The 18,128-nt window shown below is 48.1% G+C and overlaps 1 pseudogene; it reads right to left on the minus strand.

Moving 5' to 3' along the window:
* Window positions 1–1,148: 1,148 nt before the first annotated feature.
* On the minus strand, window positions 1,149–1,998 carry LOC142004017 (sphingosine 1-phosphate receptor 3-like; annotated as a pseudogene).
* Between the last annotated feature and the right edge of the window lie 16,130 nt (window positions 1,999–18,128).

The raw sequence follows: 18,128 nt of genomic DNA on the forward strand, positions 1-18,128 counted from the left end.
ACAGTCCCTGCAGGAGAGGCCACCTCTCAGGAGCACACCGCTGCCCGAACAGCTGAGCTGTTGCACGACACCCTCACAGCATGCTGTAAGCCACAGTTTGCTCAACACTGGATCAGCAATGAACTCACGAGCCCTTTGTGGCAAGGACTCTCTGTCGTCTGTGTTGTGCAGCACCTAGCGCAAAGGGTTGGGGGCCCACGGCTGGGCTCCTGAGCACAACCACAATACCCACAGCAGCAGCCACTGCCCACTATTCACAAGGAGTTCATTGCAGCTTGTTCTGTGCCAGGTCAGCTCACACTCCCCGTGCCGAGCCCTTACTACCTGAGCCCTGTGCATGCAGAAATGGGCATCTGATCCACTGCAGATATCTGGAGGCTGGGCTGAGGCTTCACGGCATCTGCCCTGCCAGAGCCCAGCTGGGGAGAGCTGCAGGGGCAACTGTAGGGAGTCACCTGGCTTGGCAGGGCAGCAGTCAGGGACAGAGCTGCAGGCTGCTCCCAGCCCCCTCTCCCCTTGCACTGTTAGCAACTGTACTTACCTGGCTGGGCTCTATACTAGCCTGGGGAGACCTATGAAACTGACCCAACCCTCCCAGCTGGGCTACCCCCCAGCTGCCCAGGCAGCTCTCCCAGAGCCACAGCCACAGCCACAGCAGGGCCATGCTAGGAGCCAGGCAGGCAGCTGTGTGGAGTCCCCGTGGACCTTCCAGCTACGGTGGGTAGGGAGCTTGCGCAACCCCCAGGCCATGTCTCTGCCCCCCAGTGTAGATCACAAAGACCTGCCCTCTCAGAAAACAGGCAGTCCTGTAGCACCTTAAAGCCTAACAATTGTATTGATTAGGCAATGAATTTTCATTGGTAAAGACCCACTTCTTCAGATCTGAAGCAAAAATATGAATCCAGGTTTTATAATGGGGGGGCGGGAAGTAGGAGGGGAGAAGAAGAGAGAGAGAGAGAGGAAGGGCGGGAGCTGAGCAGTTGCCTTCCCTGGGGCAAAGGTAGGTCAGACTCCTTGTTGTCTACTGCTGGATGGGGAACGTTAATAAAACCTGGGGAAGAAATAAATTAAGTGGTATGTTGCCAGTACTGTGAATATCAAAGTTGGGGAAATTGTCCTTGTAATGCATAAGATAATTGAGATGTCTATTAAGCCCAGGTTAAATGTGCCAAACTTGCAAATGAATTCCAATTCAGATGTCTCCCTCTGTAGTCTTGGGTAAAATCCTTTTGTAAGAGGCTGGCCACTTTGGGATCCATTATTGAATGTCCTGCCACATTGTTCTTCCCTAGACAGCCGCAGATGAGGTGAAAGAAAACCTGCCACGTTTCCTTGCTGTGCAGGAGTAATGAGGCCAAGGCAAGGAAGCAGTCAGTCTCGTCTAAAGCAGCACACTGGCCCTGCAAACTACGTCTGTGAGCACCAGAGCAAATAACCGAGCCTCAGAGGCAACGAATACACCAAACACAATCACAAGTGTCCTATCCAGTGCCATTGATCTCCGAGTTATTAGTATGCAAATATGCACAAAGCCTAAATCGTTATGAAGACATGTATGGAATAAAGAGGTAAAACTGTTGAGCAGCCTGGTGCATTGATACATTTCCTACTGAGGAGTTCTAAAGTGCCAGCGAAACTGAGATAAGCCAACATGGGCAGATAAGATGACTCTCAGCTTTATTTGCCTCCTAAGGCTTCAGTTTATACATAGATAAATGTCACTCAAGGCTACGTCTGTCTGACGAACTAGCAGTGGAAGCGCACTCCTAGGACCACAAGCATACTGTCTTTCCTAATAAGCCAGATTGTCTAAGACAGTTTCAGAGTTTTCCTTCCAGACATAAGAATGTTACTTAGTAAACTGCTCCAGTTAGCCGAGCACAGAGCGTTAGACTGCCAACGAGAAAGGACACAGCTGTGAAATTTGTCATTTTTCCAAAGGGCTACCAACACCATCAAATTCTCCAGGACACGCAACATTGGTTTAGGGTACGCCATCAGCGGCCTTTTTACCTAGAATAAGTTTTCCTGTGTAATTACAATGTAGCCTCTGTCAGAGAGCCAGCCTCTTTCTTTCTGTGAGAGCGGAAATTGAGCGCTCCATGTCTGAAGGGCTCATCCTCTTCCATCCAACAGGTGTACAGGAGTGTGTTGGTCAACAGTTTACAGCCAATGCCTTATACGAATTCCCCACGTAAGAGCCTCCTGCCCCCCATGAGACCGATTTCTGGCTGGGTCATAGTAGGATGGGGGAAGGCAGCTGTCAGAAGGGGAGTAGGTTGGCCACTTAGTTTTGTATATTTCAGGACAGGGGCCAGCAACCAAAATAGCAAGAAGCCATTTTTTTAAATGCAGTGAAAATACCTAAAACATTCAAGAGCCCTGGACCCCAGCAAGCTTCAGGCCAGCCTTGGTGACCTCATAGAAACAGGATGACAACCCACTTGGGGGCTCTGGCCCTCCATTTGGGAACTGCTCTTCTAGCCAAACTCCAGGTGTGGTTCAAAGACTAAAAGCGACTGAGACTCTCCCAGCTCCCTAAATAACTTAAAAATTTGCACCTTATTTCCAGCTTGACCTTCCCTGGCTTCAGCTGCTAACCAGAGGTCTCTGCCCTGACCGCCCGTAGGTGCTAATTGCAGGTTGGACTAAACCTTGAAACTGGTGAACGTAACCACTGCCCTTGGTTGCTGCTGATTGTAAGGCAGAGTTAAGCTCTGATGGAGGCAGGGAGCTGAAACAATAGCCCTGTCCACTGAAAGCCCAGGGACATGCAAGGCCCTTGCGGGTGGCCAGGTTTGACTGGCTATGGTGTGGTGGAGGTGTCTTGATGTAGGGTGGGTCTGATTCTGGCTTGGGGTAGCAGAGAGTCTTAAAAATCACTTAAACGTGCCTTGCCCCTGCTCCTTTTACAAGGCTTATCAAAGGCCTGCATCCTGCAAGCACTGACACCTGGGTCCCTAGCTCCACGAGCCAATGGCCCACTGACCCAGGGATGGCTGGGGGAACAGTGGTATTTCGCTGCACCCCAGTTAGAAAAGCAGAGCCCCAGTGAACGTCTTAGACTCGTAACAGAGAGGTCGCCGTGTTAGTCTGTATCCTAACAAAACAAACCAGCCGTCCTGGAGCACTTTAAAGACTATCAAAATAATTTACTAGGTGATGAGCTTTTGTGGGGCAGACCCATCTGAAGATGGGGGTCTACCCCATGAAAGCTCATCACCTAGTAAATTGTTTTGTTAGTCTTTAAAGTGCCACAGGACGGCTGGCTTGTTTGTATCTGTGTTTGTTTTGTTAGACTCAATTTAGATCAGCTGAGTCTCCATCTGGTTGTTTCTGGCTACAAGATGCCAGTTGTGTTTCGTCTGGCACCAGCCTTCTCTCTTGAAATCTGTGTTTGGTGCAGAACTGAGCTGGGGAGCTGGAGGGTAAATCCTGGCTCAGCCTTTCTGCAGAAAGCTTCCCTGCAGGATTTCCCTGCAGTGTCAGCAGCTGCCTGAGTGTGTTTGGCAGCTTTCCCCCTTCCTGGAGTCTCCTAGTGCTCAGGAAATACTGATTATCACACAGCAAAGAAAACACTCTCCAGAAATATTAGTTCCTGCTGTGTCAGTCAGTGTTTGTTAGCCATTTCTCCAGGAGATACAGCCCTTAGCTCCCTCCAAGCACTGTTTTGCCCCTGCGTCTCTGCTTCCAGGTGTTTACAGAGGGGGAATCCAAGACCCCAAAAGGAAAGGACTTGCCTGGCTTGATAATAAGGAGTCACCCACTGCCAGGAATCTTGGGCTGCCAGAGCAACAGGCTGTTGCAGCCTGTGTGTCGTACTCCCAGTTGTAGCTCTCTAGTGGCTGCTGGAAACAATCTGGGCCTCATCAGCCAGGTAAGTATCCCAGCTCCAGGGTCATCTACACACCCACTGTGGCCTACTACCCACTCCCTGCCCTGTGTCTTGTGCTACCTCACCCCAATGCCCTGCCCGGAGCCAGTTGTGAACTTTGATGCCTTGCCCTGGACCCCTCACATGCCTCAACCCTGACTCCTGAACCCCTAACATCCCCAGCCCCCCACCCTAACTTCTGCACCCACACACATTGCAACCTCTGCCCTCAGCCCCTCATGTACTCCAGTCCTGATTCCTGCACCTCCACATCCCCAGAGTCCTACCCTAACTTCTGCACCTCCTACAACTCCAAACCCTTACCCTGAACACCTCATAAACCCCAACCCTGACTCCTGCACCCTACACCCCCAGCCCCATGCCCAGAGCCTCCCACACTTCAGCCCATGATTTTTTGGGGTGTTTTTCTAATTGACTGGTAGATTCTGTTTAGCATCTTAAAGCCAAGCTGTGGGCAGGTAAGATGCATTTTGGTGTGCTCGCTAGCTTGAGTTGTTAAAAGGGATAATACCAGACACTCCAAGAGTAGCATTCCTTTTGTTTTTGTTTGATTTCACACTAAACAAACATCACATGCCTTACTCCTAGTTAATTATCCCTTATTTTAATATATTTTCTTCCACACCTATGGACTGTGTATGGTGTATGTTTAGATCTTGGTTTTTTGTTCATATGGGTGTTGCACAGAAGAAATTTTAACCTACCCAAAAGAAAATTCCACCTATCCAAGTGTAGTACCTAGAGGCACTGAGACCACATGCTAGGGTGAGCGAAGTCTCTGCTGTACAGCCTCAGCTGAGAGCTAGCTGGCCTCAAGCTCATGTAGTAGAGTACAGGGCTTTAGCATCTGTGATTGCAGGTTCAATCCCTGGTGCTGGCAACCCCAGTCTGTTGGTGTTACACAAGGATGAAAAATCTTAGAGGGGACCCATGGGGCAGCTCAGAGAACCTCAGGTATGCAGGAGGGGATAGAGGGTTATGACAGCAAGGACCCTAGTGTGCACAGGCATTGCTGCCAGCAATGACAAAGCCCAGTCTGGGCTGATCTGATGGGGTTTGGTCCGGCAGGGGGCTGGACTTGATGGCTTCTTAGGTCTCTTCTAGCTCTGTGATTCTATGTGGGAGAGGGCCAGGCTGGCTGGAAAGGGAGTCAGGGGCAGGGCCAGGTGTGGGGCTGAGGAGAGAAGGGCAGGGCCCCCCCACACTGTGGGGGGGGGAGGTGGCAGGCAGTAGTTACAAAAAAACATACACACCCCCCTCCAGAAATTCCTGCATATGGACCTGTTTATAGTTTGTTCTTGCAGAGATGGTTGCCACCCACGTAGGCATTTTCTGTGTTTGCCCTCCAGTCAGCACACACAGTGACCTCTGTTAGAACAACTGGAAAAGAGCAGTCCTGTAGCACCCGCTCTGGAGAAGTGGGTCTGTCCCACAAGAGCTCGTCACCTCATAAATCATATCGTGAGTCTTTAAGGTGCTCCAGGGCTGCTGGTTTGTTTTGTGAGGATACAGACTAACACAGCTACCTCTCTGGGCCTTTCCTGTTGAAAGTTCTTCATTTGCTTCCACAAGACTTCTTCCTTGTGGGATGGGTTATCTAATTACAGTGGCACCTTATAGACTAACAGATATTTTGGAGCATCACCTTTCGTGAGCAAAGACCCGAAGTGGGTCTTTGCCCACAAAAACTGGTGCTCCAAAATATCTGTTAGTCCATAAAGTGCTCCAGGACTTGTTGTTTTTTGAAGATGCAGACTAACTCGGCTCCCTCGCTGATACGAGTTACAGTGGTATGCAGTGAAAGCAGGGCAAGCAACATCCCACTAGTTTTCATGAAATTTAAACATCAGATACACTCAGACATTTTGACAACTACTTTTGATGTGAATACACGGTGCTTTTTTTTCTGGGGACAAAAAGGGTGCTGGAACTCATTCTGAAGATTCCTCATCAGGGAATTATAATGTTGTTCAATTATAATGAAAATGATTCAAAACAACCGTCTTAAAACACTGTCTTGGTGGAAAGCAATCCAGCGGAACCATACATCCCACGCTGGCATTTAAAAACTGCCTAAAATATATAACGGCTGTTTTACCCCTGCAACACTGACATTGGAGGACAAAAAAATATAAAAAGTCACCTCTGGTAGAAGAGCTCCAACAACTGTCACTCCTGCAGAGGTGGCCAGGAGCCTTGGGCCCATTTGAATCATGGGACCCTGGGACAATTACCCCCTTTGTTCTCCTCCTCCCTAGGAAATGCCATGGTGAGGGGAGGTACTGGTTAAAGTAAGATCATTCTCTGGTTTTCAAAACTTCGCTAATGAGGTTCAAAGGGCTTTGGAGGAAAGTTGGTTTTTGAAAACCAGAAATATTCTGATGCTTTTATTTTATGTAAAAGCAAAAGTTACTGGGAAACTGAAAACGAAGTGGTGTTTCCAAAATTTCCTCCTGGGGGAGAAAAAGACACCCCCTGAAAAATCTTGAAGCCTGCTTTCTTAATAATGTTCCATGAGCTGTTAGTCAGACCGACTTCAGCTTCAGGAACATCAGCTCTTCTCATGAGTTAAGAATCCTAGAAACCCTTTATAACGTGGTGACAACCACCCAAGCACCATGGCTAAGCATGCCTCTACAATGTCACACCCCATGTTGCCCTTTCTTCAGGCATCCTTCAACGAACCTGCCCCCATGAGACTGCAGACGTTCCTGCATTCTGAGTGATATCGACCTTAGCATACATTTGAAACCTCACCATCCTGAATAATGCTTCACATTTATCATCATAGTATGATAACTACGTCAATAAGACTGTTAGCAGTGATCAGTCATTTTGAAAATGTATTTTAAAGATTACTATTTCAGCCAAGAACTGATGGCTATTAAATTGTCTGCAGATTCTTATTATTTGTTAGTCACAGCAGCCCCTGGTAGAAACCAACTGCAGTTTGGGTTGTACAAGGGTTTCCATACTCCCAACCCTGCCCACAAGCTTAAACCCCTCTCAGCCCCAAACCGCCCCCCTCTCTAACCCTGAAGCTTAACCCCTTGCAGCCCCAAACCAACCCCACAACCCCAGGATTAACTTACTTTACCCAGGAGCTCTCTGTGCTGCTGCCCCACACTGCTCCTTCACCTGGTTGCCATCACCTCTTCACTGTGGATGCATGGCTCCCCCAGCCCTCCTACTTCCCCCACCTACAGCATGGCAGGGGCAGCTCCCAGTGCCCTGTTGCGCTGAAATAATAGGACACAATTTCTTTGGTTTGACGGACGGATCCCTCCGGCTGGCTGTTAAATCAATTAAATTGAGTCCTATTCTTTCCACGCAGCAGGCAGGGAGCTGGAGGAGTGAGCGGAGGGAGCCACAAATGGCTCCTTGAAGAGCCACATGTGTCTCAGAGCTGCCCAGCTGGCTTCCAAAACGGCAATGCTGCTGGCTCTGCAGGCTGGAAAAAAAGACATCGAAACATTGTTCTGGTGCATTCCAGCAGGAAAAAAGCCCTGTGAATACATATGTGATTTGGCCCAGGGCTCAGGTACGAGTTGACTCTTGGTCTACCCACAGCACACAGGTCTCTCACCATTTATCTATCTGCCTCTAGCCTTGATGAACAAGAAGCCCAGCTATGAATGACAGGAGCTAAGGATGCTGTCCCAGAGCACAATGCAAACCGATTGAGTACCAGTTCTTATAGCCCTATACGCCCCTTTTTCCTACTGGAAACAGCCCATATACCCAACTCTCATAGAATAACGCTCTGGCAGCTGATCTGAGAACCCTGGAAGCATCTGCGTGAATGGAGATGCCCCTGCCCTCCCCACCAAGGGTTGGGTTGGCACTACAAGAAAAGCAATTTATAGTCCCTCCAAATGTTCTTTCTCTCTCTCTTACAAATGTAACTCCCCATGTTCTCATTGTCCATACAAAGCCTCATCCTTTCCATAATCCTGCTACACTCGTGGCCTCAGGGAGATACCGGAGCTGTGAGTTCCAGGGGTCAATCATGCAGCCTGTGAAAAAAAAAAATCCTTGTTTCATTTTAAAAATGTCTTTGTTTCAACACACTTGAAATAACTTCCCATACAATGAGCAGGAACGCTCTGTTCACGATCCCAGAGCCATTAGGTATGCAGTGCTCTAATGGCCTCTCTCATTTGCAGCGGAGGGTTGTCTCTGTTTTATTAATGGAGAAATAGATATAACCTGGTTTAATGGGTCACATAAGAAAGGGAGCCAGGCTTGTTGCTGGGTAGATGAACAAGACAGTGGTGTGGTCACATGCCCCTGATTACTGCTTGGTTTGTACTGATCATGCTCAGTAACATTGCTGAAGCCACCTGCCCTCACTCTGTCCTGCAACCCCTCTCAGGTACAGGTCACCCTACAATCGTGGGGGCTGAGCCTGGGGACTGGGCTAACTCTGGGGGATGGAAGGCTGAAAAGCAAATCAGAGGTGGGCTGAGAGGAGGACAGCCCTTCCTGCGGCGAGCACAGGTGATCTGAGTCTGGCACCAGTTGGCTCGGCAGGTCACAGCCCCATCACCTCTGGGTTTGCCGCATCAGTTAGGAATGTAAAAAAAATCGCTTGAGCGCGGGCCCCTCTTTCATTGCAAATGAAGCAGTCGCCTGAGAGGTCCCCGACTCCCTCTCAGTGACAAAGTAGGAAAGTTCTTAATGTTTTCTCTGAATGCTGTGCCTGCCTCAGTTTCCCTGATGTGTTATTAAGTGCACTCTAACCACGGTCAGTCTTGGCTTTCTTGGTAACCAGATTAAAATCAATGATTTCTGGTGATTGAACTTGTAATGTCAATCAATGATTTAAATCATTGCCTTGATTTAAAGCAAAACAAGCCAGCAGTCACGGAGCACTTTAAAGACTAACAAAAGGAGCCTCCATGGCACAGACCCACTTCTTCAGATCTATCGAATTTCCAATCCAGACCCAGTTATATAGCACCGTGCTATATAAAGTGCTTAAGTGCTCCGTGACTGCAGGCTTGTTTTGTTAGAATACAGATTAACACGGCTACCTCTCCATTACTAATTGATTTAAAGCAGTCCACCCTGGGGTCAGTATATAACCCCTTAATATTATAGGAAGGAGAATGTGTTCTTCTAATGCTGTCCACTGTCCCCACCAAATTCCAAGAAAACAACCAAACACTAGTTATTTTTATAGCTGCAAACTCTTGTTACAAATTCAATAACCCCATTGTGTCCAGTGTAGTCAGGAAAAGTTGCCGCCTGCTGAATTTCACCTCCATCTTGCTCTCAATTAAAAAGAATAAAAAAGAATACTTTTCTTTCAAAAATAAAGCCACCCTTCTGCAAAACATTAAATATGCTCTTACCAGAATGTATTAACCTGTCTAGTGCAGCTTGTGATATTTCAAGCAAAAGTCATCGTCCTATTTAAAATAAAAAGCTACTATTTTTTGCTAAACACCCCACATGCATCAAAACGTGGCATGCACAAAGCAGGATTTTCTTTTACTGTTTCCCTGCTCCCTGTTGAGGCAGATGTCTTACATAAAAGCACATCAGCAATATTTCTTTTGAACATTCTGTCCATTTTTCTCAGCCTCTTTGTAGGACTAATCCTGTAAAAAAGGGGGTAGGGTGCCCTAGATTTTGCTAGGATAAAAGGGTTGGAGGCAGCGGGAATGGCTGAGTTGCTGTATAATTTCTATCTTTCATGATGTTTTGAAACTTTTATTGTAAAACAACTCTTTGAATGATTATTTTTATATAAAACCTATCAGATACATTATGGCTATATCTACACTAGCCCCTTCCTTTTGGAAGGGGCATGGTAATGAGTGAGTTGGGAAGATGCTAATGAGGTGCTGTCATGAATATGCAGTGCCTCATTAGCATAATCACATGCCACCCATGTAGACAGAGGCCTTTCAAAAGGACCCCCCCGGACTTTGAAAGCTCCTTCTTCCTAAAACCAAATGGGGAGAACGGGCTTTTGAAGTCTGGGGGGTCCTTTCGAAAGCCCCCGTCTAAGCAGGCGGTGCTTTAGAATCCTGTGCGGCTGCCATTATGCTAATGAGGCATTGCATATTCATGGAAGCACCTCATTAGCATCTTCCCAACTCACTCATTACCATGTCCCTTCTGAAAGGAAGGGGCTAGTGTTGACGTGGCCTATATGTGGTAATGTTGCTGATTCTTCACAACGTATAGGCCCTGTAGATTATTTTTACAGAGATTTTTCTTACTAGACAACCAAGACATTGACTTTGTGATTTCCCAAGGGCGTTCAACCCCTGCCCCTTCCCAGGCCCTGCTCTCAAGCCACCATTTCCCCCAGGTGTCCACCCCTGCCCCACCTCTATACACCCTCCTGCCCCGCTTTACTCACACTCTACCTCTCCTGATCACAGAGAATAAGTTTAACATAAATTGCAAAGTTACAAACAATTATTATTTTGAAATTAAATATCTTCCATGAACAATAGCAATTGTCCAAAAATCTATGTTGTGGTTTCCTTTTTCATTTAATGAAGTGTGCAGAGCAGCTACAATTGGCTTTGATAGGGGTCCATGAAGGGGATGGGGTGGTGATTGTACTACTGAAAAGGGTGGGAACCACTGGCCCAACTCATTCTTTTCAGCTTGCCATCACTGAGCAACTTCTGCTAATCTTGGCTCCCCTGGGACTCACAGAATGCTTTAAAAATAAACTAACACTTAAAAAAAAAAAAAAGACATTTTCTTTTAAACTGGCCGCCAGTCAAACACTAATGCATTCGATAATGTAGCTATGAAACAATTCCTGCTTGGTGCAATCAGGAGGCGTTGTTTACCCCAAGGCTCATGGGCTGCTCAGAATAGTTGTCATTTTGCTGATGTGAGCTCCTGTGCTGCTTTCTCTCTCTCTCTCTCTCTCTGCGATGTGCTCACTGATGCTGTTTTCTCACTCGCTACCCTGTGCTTTTCTCACGCGCTGATTTTTCAAAATAGCCATTTTTGCCTTTTTCTGTACAACATTTTGTTTCTTCTCATGCTCCTTTTTTCTTTAACAACTTCCTTTCCTTTCTCTAAAACCCTCTTTCTTTTTAGAGCCACCCTTAGTTTGTCTTTTTGGCTATGTCTACACTACAGTGGTCCATCAAAAGAAGTTCTTTCCGAAGATCTCTTCTGAAAAAAGGTCTTTTTTGAAAGATTGCAACCAGACACAAAAAAGCAGATTGAAAAATCGACCCCCTCTTTCAGTAGATAGTGGCCACGCCCCAGCTTCTCTTGCGAAAGACCGAGCCAGGAAACACCACCGATTGAAAAGTCCAGTGCCATGGAGGACTGCTCTTTTGAATAAAGGGCCCCGGGGAAGTCTGCACATGTTCTTTTCTGAAAGAATCTTTCAGAAAAAGGTGCTCTTCCTCACCTGGGAACAGAAGAGGACCGCAGTAAAAAAATGCTGCGTTCTTCCGATTTAGCGTCGAAGAATGCGTTTTGTGTGTAGACGCACCACGGGATTTTTTGAAGAACCCCAGCTTTTTGGAAAAACCTTGCTAGTGTAGACATAGCCTTCCTTCTCGGAAACCTCTTTTTAAATACCCTCATGCATGTTTTGCTCCTTCTACTCAGAACCTACTTTTCTAATATGGCCTATCAAACTATTTTTCTCCCAAAGAGTCAGTCTTTGTCTAAGTTTCACCTGTAAAGACACCCCCCCAACCTTACGTTATTTTGTGTTTTGCTTGAACTGCAAGAGGCAAAAATTACCAAGCATAAGCAAAGGCTCTCCAGTGCTTGACCTGGGTTAGCCCTTGAGGACACATAGCTCTTGCTTATTGTAGAAACTTCTATGATTTGTTGAAACTGATTTGCTGGAGCTTGTTTGTGTGTGTGTTTATCCTTGTAAATAATTCTTATTTCCTTCTCCTCTTGAATACATTTATAGGACTGGCTGCAAGTGTTGTCTTTGGTGTGCAATCAAAGATGCAATTGACCTGGGGTAAGTGGCCGGCCCTTCAGGACCAGTTTTAACCTAATACTGCTGTGGGCTGTAGTTTGAGGCACGAACATTATTATTTTTCCTGTTGCCTGCGCTGCCCCAAGTCCCCGCCCTTGCTCTGTCTCTTCCCACCTCCCCCTCCACCCACACTACCAAGGCCGCCACCCTCCCTCTCTCTCTTCTTGACCCTGCTCTGCCCCTCCCAGTGTTCCTCACCTTCTGCCCTCTGTCTAGCAGAGCTGTGTCCAATAGGAATTCAAAGATTGCTGCACTTGTGGTTGTCGTATTTCCATATTTGCCACGTTCCCTTCCCCCCACTCTAAATAAATGCCCTTCCCTTCCTCCCCAGGGCCAGGCACCCCCAGCCCTCCTGTTCTAGTTCAATGCTGGCTACTCACCAGAGCCACCATGTGCTTCTCCCACCAAGTGGTGGAGCGCCTGCCTGGAGGAGGCAGATGGCACTCCCCACATGCAGCTCTCAGGAGGAGTCACATTTAAAGGTTCCAAGAGCCACATGTGGCTCCAGAGCCATGTTCACCACAACGCGGTGTCCCATTCCCCACACGGGGCGAGTGTATTGGACACCCTTGATCTAGCACCTCCTGCTAACCACCAAGCAGCTGATCATCAATCCCACCAAACAGCTGTACACTGCTTTTGCCTCCCCGATCCCACTAACAATTATTTACACTGTCTTCAATTGTACCACACAGCTGCATTCACAGCAGGACCTATCATACCCAGCAGATTTTTTTTTTTATATCTTATCTGCCCCAGACCTTAAAAGGCCCCTTCAAGGACTGAGCTCACCACCTTGGGATTGCAAGGCCAATGCTCTAACCGCTATCCCTTCCCCCAATACTGAGCAAAAGTGATTCGATTAAATGTAAATATATATACATATAAAAAGAATTTAAATGGTTGCAACTGATAACAGATCAAACTAAGTTATTAAGCTAATAAACAAAACCTACCAACTAAGCTTTGTTGTATAAAACCTCCGCTCAGTCCAATACAATACAGATGTAAGTTCTGTAACTTTCAGTCGTCGCTGGTTATAAGTCCTGCAACTTTCTGTAAGCTTTGTTCAGGAGCCCCTGCTAGGTCTAGAGTAAGTTAGTAAGATACCATAAGTCAGTAAGGAATCCTGGCGGTTCCTTTGTAAAAGAAATTGCTTTCTCTGGCGTGAGCTTTCATTTGTGTGAGTGAGGAGATTGTGATGGTGGGTGAGTCTGCAACAGAATCAGTGTCTGAAGCCAGCCTTGGGGGTGGTCTTCCAGGAGATGTAGACTCATAGGACAGTAGAACTGGACGGGACCTCGAGAGGTCATCAAGTCCAGTCTCCTGCCCTCACAGCAGAACCAAACACCATCTATACCATCCCTGATAGATGTCTGTCTAACCTACTGTTATATACCTCCAGTGATGGAGATTCCATAACCTCCCTAGGTAATTTATTCCAGTGTTTAACCATCCTAACCTTTAGAAAGTTTTTCCTAATGTCCATCCTAAACCTCCCTTGCTGCAGTTTGAGCCCAGTGTTTCTTGCCCTATCCTCAGAGGCCAAGGAGAACAATTTTTCTCCCCCCACCTTGCAACCCTCTTTTAGGTACTCGTAAACCACTATCATGTCCTCTCTTGGTCTTCTTTTTTCTAAACAAGTCCAGTTATTTCAGTCTGTCCTCAGAGGTCTTGTTCTCTAGACATTTAATCATTCTTGTTGCTCTTCTCTGGACCCTCTCCAATTTCTCCACATCTTTTTTGAAATGTGGTGCCCAAAACTGGGCACAACACATCAACTCCTCTAGACGTTCGCCTAATTTTACAACAAGCTACATAAAAACACTAGTAAAGCCAGTACAATCGAAAGTTGTTTCTCCTGCTTCTTGCGCCTTATACTGAAATGCAAGTTCAATAGTGTATTGCTAATCCAATTCATTTATTTGATAACATGGTGGTGGAAAGTCAGCAAGTTTTTAGGGGTAGTCTTTTGTGATATTTTGCATGTGTTTGTAAGTAAGTCGTTTTAAAGTGAGGTATGCAAAACAAACCTGACTCCTGAAAAGCGTACAATGATCTGGAAAGGCTGAATGACACTTGTTTCAAGACCTCAGATTACCACGTGAGTTGGTAGCTACTGATACAGACACATTCCCTCCCAGGGGTGTCCTCTTTTTTTGGAAGTTAAAATATAGTACCCCTGCCTACCTAGGTGATGGAATGATGCCACCATGTCAGTTGGCTGCCTGGGGGATGAAGGTGGGGAGAAGGGTTGGGGGGAGGAGGCCTCATGGCTCCCCGACCCCCACAAGAAGGCTGAGGCTTCCCCCCGGTCCTTCTCCCCACCTCCTTTCCCATCCTGGCTCCTCTCCTCAGCTGCACCCCCATCCCTGGGTCTTTCTTCCTGGCACCGCTCTGATCCCTCGGCCCTTTCCCTGCCTCCACCTCTGCCCACCCTGACCCCTCTTCCCGCCTTCAGCTCTGGGATTTGCCAGGGAGGGGAGGAGCTGGGAGCACCCACCACCACTGCCATATCACGGTGGGCAGGAAGGTGCTGCTCACAGCTGAGCTCCGGCTGCCAGGGGAGCCACATCCTCCTGCCTGTCCTGGGGGTCGGAGGGAGTCCATAGCAGCAGCTGGAGCTCGGCTCTGAGCCGTGTCTCTCTTCCCCGCCATGGCCTGGAAGTGGTGGCTGTTCCTAGCTCCTCCCCTCTCCCGCTGCCATAGGCAGCCCAGCTCTGCCCCACCTTCCTTACTGCCTCACCCTAGCCACCCTCAGCAGCCTCCCCCACGCCTTCCCAAGCTGCAGACAGACCAGGGTGGGAGGTAGAAGTGGAAGTGGGAAGAGAAGCCAGGCTTGGGGAGGGGTGTGCTGGGAAGGCTAGGGCTCGCCACATGGCTCCCTAACGCCAGGAAGAGCCAGAAGCTGTTGAGTGTAGCAGGCAGGGGGTGCAGCCCCCAAGTTTTTTTTCTTTTTTCTTTTTCATATCAGCCCCGCAACCAAATAATGAAACGCTCAGCGATCCCCACGGTACCAAACAAAGCATGAATCACAGCCTCAGCAGCACACGCAGCCGTTCAGCGGTGCTGTCTGTCTAGTGAGTGGGGCGGATGAGGTTGTAATTAAGTCTTCCGGGGGAAGGGGAGAAGCAGCTATTCTCAGAAAGAGAAAATTGCGAATATAATAAGGAAGATGGGTTTGGGGAGGAATCATCGATAACATTGCTTAATTTCCACTTAATCTCGTCAATGTGTGTTCGTGGCTAGTTTGGCATGAGTGATAACTACGTGCAAGTATGAAGGACACAGTGCAGTCTTTGGTTAGTAAAAAAAGGGTCCAAAAATGAGAGTCAGCAGCTATTTTTTTCTTGGAGATCCCATTTTTAATACACTTTAGCTCATACAAGAAGAGGTTTAGCTGAAGAGTGCTGGGAGCTCAGTCATTACTCACAGACTGAGTGCGGGAAGCATGGGGAAGAGGGGTTTGTATGCTTCATAGGAAGCAGAAAAGACAACTCGGCTGTAAACGGAAAACTGGGCCTGCTGTGGCATTTAAGCTAATAAAGCTGCTCCAGCAGCCTTAGGGACTCATACCGTTAGATCCAGAGGCCATGGGGTCAGTTGGTGAAGTTGACTCCTCCAAGGGAGCTGTTACAGTTACATCCAATCCTTTTATGCATGCGGCTCATCTTGTGGCCTCAGTGGTGACTTGTGGCAGAGCATTCCAAAGGCCTTGTGAGTCGTATGTCCCTCCTTTGGCTTTAAATTGAATAATCCTGGACATCCCCTTGTGTGCTGAGACCAGGTGAAGCCAAGGTACTTTGTCATGGGCAGTGCCCCCTGGGACCTGACTTCAGGACTGACCCGAGCTGGAGATGGCTCCCGCAGCCTCAGCCCAGATGCTAACCAGCCCCAGCCTGCGGAGGTCTGGCACTGAAACAACAGTCAGAGACTGCAGGAATGTTTATAAGAGTCGGAGTGCTGACACTCCCCCGCCACTTACGTCTATCCCCTGCAGCTGAGGCCAGGAGCAAAGCCCTGGTGTGGAGGGCCAGCAGCTGAGATCTGGGGCACAGGGCTGACATCAGAGTCCAGAACACGGAGTTGCTCTCGGATGCACAGGGCTGGCACGTGGGACCCCAGGCCTGGAGCCAGCAGCAAAGCCCCTGCTGTGTGGGGCTGACACCAGAGCGTGCAAGGAGGCAGCCAGGACCCTGGGTGCTAGGCAGGGAGCTGGAAGGTGCCCTAGTTTCTGCACCTGTGCCTGCAGCAGGCAACGGTTTTGAAATTAATCTGTTTATGCTAATTAAGCCTGTTTACATGAAGCAAGTCTGTCAGGAAGGAAAGGCACTAATTAACGAACAGTGCCAGCCAGTGTCCCCACCAGAGAGCCCCAGTGAGCCAGCGAAAGGCAAAGGGTGATGATGAAGCAGAAATGATCTGGGACGGTGCTTGCATTTCTTGTCCATCCCAGCCACGTGCTGCTCTGTCTTGCTGCATCCTGCTTAATTGGGCCACACGCGACTCCTGGGTTCTGTTCCAGTGTGGGGCAGGGGACTGGGGTCTAAAAGTTGGGGTAAGTCTACACCACAGAGTTATTCCACAATAGTGTATTCTGGAGTTGTTATTCCAAACAAAGCTATTCCTGAACAACACACCTACTCTATAAGGAAGCCCCCAAATAAGCAAGACATATTTTGAAATAATGTGCCAATTCACAATAGTCCTGGCTTCTAGGGGCTCCGATCTGAAATACTATGTCTACACAGCAACTTTTATTTCAAAATAAGCTATGCCGGAGTATCTTATTTCAAAATAGGCTCTACTCCCTGTCTCCACAGCCCCTCTTCTGAAATAGGCACTATTTCTCATGGAATGAGGTTTACCAAATTCTAAATAAGCCATCCACTATTTCAAAATTATTTGAAAACAGCAGTTGCATTGTGTAGATGCTTGCAAAGTTATTTCAGAATAGCGGCCATTATTTCAAAATAACTTGGTTGTGTAGTTACACCCTGGCTAAGTCTACACTACAGTGATCTTTTGAAAGAAGTTCTTCTGGAAGATCTCTTCTGAAAAAAAACCACCCAAACCTTCTTTGGAGAGAGCACATCCACACACAAAAACGTAGATCGAAAGATCGATCTGCTGTTTTTGCTAGAGTGCAGCCACCCAGCCCCTGCTCTTTTGAAAGAAGGGGCCAGGGATCGAAAATCCAGTGCCATGAGGACTGCTCTTTTGAAAAAAGGAACCGGGCAGCATCTACACACACTGCTTTTTGAAAGAAGCTTTCAAAAGCAGGCGCTCTTCCTGATCTGAGAGTGGAAGAGGGCTTGCAGGAAAAGAGCTGTGTTCTTTCGATTTCGGATCTATTTCGGGTTGAAAGAGCGCATTTTGTGTGTGGACGCTCCATGTGTTCTTTTGTGAAAGGGCCGGATTTTCTGAAAGAACCCGCTAGTGTTGATGCAGCCCTTTAGCGGGATAGAATGGGGCAGAGGCTTAGTAACAGGATTCCGGATGCTGCTACCACCTCTGAAAGACGGTGGTCTTGCCAGTTAGAGCAGGTGGGGCTTGCAGGCAGGCTTTGGCATTCTAGGCTCTGCTTTACCATGGACGGCTTGCATTTCGAATGAGAATTTTTGTGGCTGGCAATGCTGATCAGTTTGAAAGCAAGCGCTCAAAGCGTTGCTGATCCAAGCTGCGGCTGAGCGGCTCAGATCTTTATTCATCACGAAGAAGCAAAAAATCCTTTCCTTGCATGGCTTTGTGGCTGTCACAGGCCTGTGTCCTGGGGGTGGGAGGGGGGAAGAACTAGGCCTACTGCCATGAAATGTCACATACGAAATGCAACCCCCCATGCCAGCCTCAGGTACCGCCAGCCAGAAATCATCAGTCAGTGGAAGCAGCTGCCGGACACCTTATGCCGCTTGAGACAGATGCAGTGAGAGACTCTCATGGGCAGCCCAGGTGCCAAGAGGGGCAGTGCCAGCTCCTCCGGAAAGCTGGGCATTTCTCCCGGACGGGATGAGAGGGCAGTGAACCACCTGAGCCCTTCATCTTTTTGGGTCAGCACCAACCTCTGCTCCGGGTCGCTTCGGGTTAACTCCTTCCTCTCCCCGAAACCAGCCAAGGCCCCTCCTTTTCTCAGTGCCTTTCTCTTAGTGACTGGAAAACAGGGCTGGGAGCCAGGACTCCTGGTCTCTATTCCCGGGCATTGTGTGACCTTGGGCAAGCCACATACCTCAGTCTCCCCATCTCAAC

The sequence above is a fragment of the Carettochelys insculpta genome, chromosome 30 (genome assembly GCF_033958435.1).
Source record: "Carettochelys insculpta isolate YL-2023 chromosome 30, ASM3395843v1, whole genome shotgun sequence".
Classification (NCBI taxonomy): domain Eukaryota; kingdom Metazoa; phylum Chordata; order Testudines; family Carettochelyidae; genus Carettochelys; species Carettochelys insculpta.